Source organism: Atractosteus spatula (genome assembly GCF_055471065.1).
Source record: "Atractosteus spatula isolate fAtrSpa1 chromosome 10 unlocalized genomic scaffold, fAtrSpa1.hap1 SUPER_10_unloc_7, whole genome shotgun sequence".
NCBI lineage: Eukaryota > Metazoa > Chordata > Actinopteri > Semionotiformes > Lepisosteidae > Atractosteus > Atractosteus spatula.
This window is the reverse complement of record NW_028296627.1, coordinates 645,377-646,733: the sequence shown is the minus strand read 5'-3', so window position 1 is coordinate 646,733 and position 1,357 is coordinate 645,377. Positions and strand designations below refer to the sequence as shown.

General features: G+C 39.5%; 1 non-coding gene across 1 annotated transcript; it reads right to left on the bottom strand.

Moving 5' to 3' along the window:
• Positions 1–730: 730 nt before the first annotated feature.
• trnan-guu (transfer RNA asparagine (anticodon GUU)) lies at positions 731–804 on the bottom strand. The gene has a single exon. It is a non-coding gene; the product is annotated as a tRNA-Asn (tRNA).
• Between the last annotated feature and the right edge of the window lie 553 nt (positions 805–1,357).

The following is a 1,357-nucleotide window of genomic DNA, read 5'->3' as shown; positions in this document are numbered from 1 at the left end:
AAGGAAACACAATGTGTTGGCCGTGGAGCCTTCTTCAGGTGTTAGAAAGACAGGGCAGTATGCAAAGATAATTTTCTTTTTATCTTTGCTGACTGCAGTTTATCTTTGATGACAACATCAAAGAAATTAAGGAATTCTTACAGCTAACAGCTCCACATCAACTTCCTTCTATAACTAACCTCATCAGATCTCTCAACTCCCAACTCTTCCAGTTTCTCACTTCAGAGAAGGATAAAAAACTCAATCATCCTCTACAGAGAAAAACCATCAACACCCCTACCACCTCCACCAATCCTAACCTTGTTGTTACTATACCCTCTGACCTTTCCCTTTCACCCCTTTGCATCCTCAGCTAACATATTTTAATATTACAACCCAATTACAATAGATTGTACAGTATTTACAGTTTAAAATTAAGGTAAATATGTCAAAATATCAAAATCCATCTGCACAGTGCTAACAAAACAATGCTTGTCAAGTTCTCAAACAAATCTGCATTGTATTTTTAAAATATTTCAGCAGAGGATGTGACGGGAGTATAAATGACGATTCGAGGATCATTTTTCTTGGGTGAATATGGTTTTCTGGGGAGTTGCGATGTTGGGCATTATTGGACATTTTTGACACGTGTTGAACAGTCGCATTTCCTACAAATATTAAAATGGCTATGGTTTAGCTGAGAAATCCAATCGACCTATGCGAAAACAATGTTTACATCACAAAAGAAACCCGTCCCTGGGTGGACTTGAACCACCAACTTTTCGGTTAACAGCCGAACGCGCTAACCGATTGCGCCACAGAAACTGACTGGTGGAGTTTTTTCTCGAATCAAAAAAAAATCTCTTACCGTTCTTTTTGCCAGCCGGTAATATTTCTTCCGCACTGATAACCAAGAACTGAATTTCATGTTTCGCAAGCTGTGTGAATTTAATCAAAAACAAGTTTTCCAGAATTTCCAGAACACATGCATTTAACGAAATCAAGCCCTTTGTGAGTGCCCAAAATGGTACGTTCTGTACTACAAGATAGGAAGAAATACACGGCTGGGATTTGAACATAGGTTCTTTTGTTTAATTGAGAAGCGCTTTAACCAACTAAGCTATGGTGACAGGACGACCATCACCTTTTACAGATACTTGGACACACCGCTCTGAGACATCTGCGTTCAGAAAGCGCTGAACCTGCTCTCAGAGCAAATTGCCTCTTTTACATACAGTAGCAGCCCCGACACTGAGAAACGAAGAGAACTGGCTTTTATCTGGAATTTTTCATGTCCAATGCGTTTGACATCTCCCAAGGGCGACAGAGTTCTTTTGCAACACTATTTCTTCTTCTTTTTTCTTTCTGTACGCTTTGA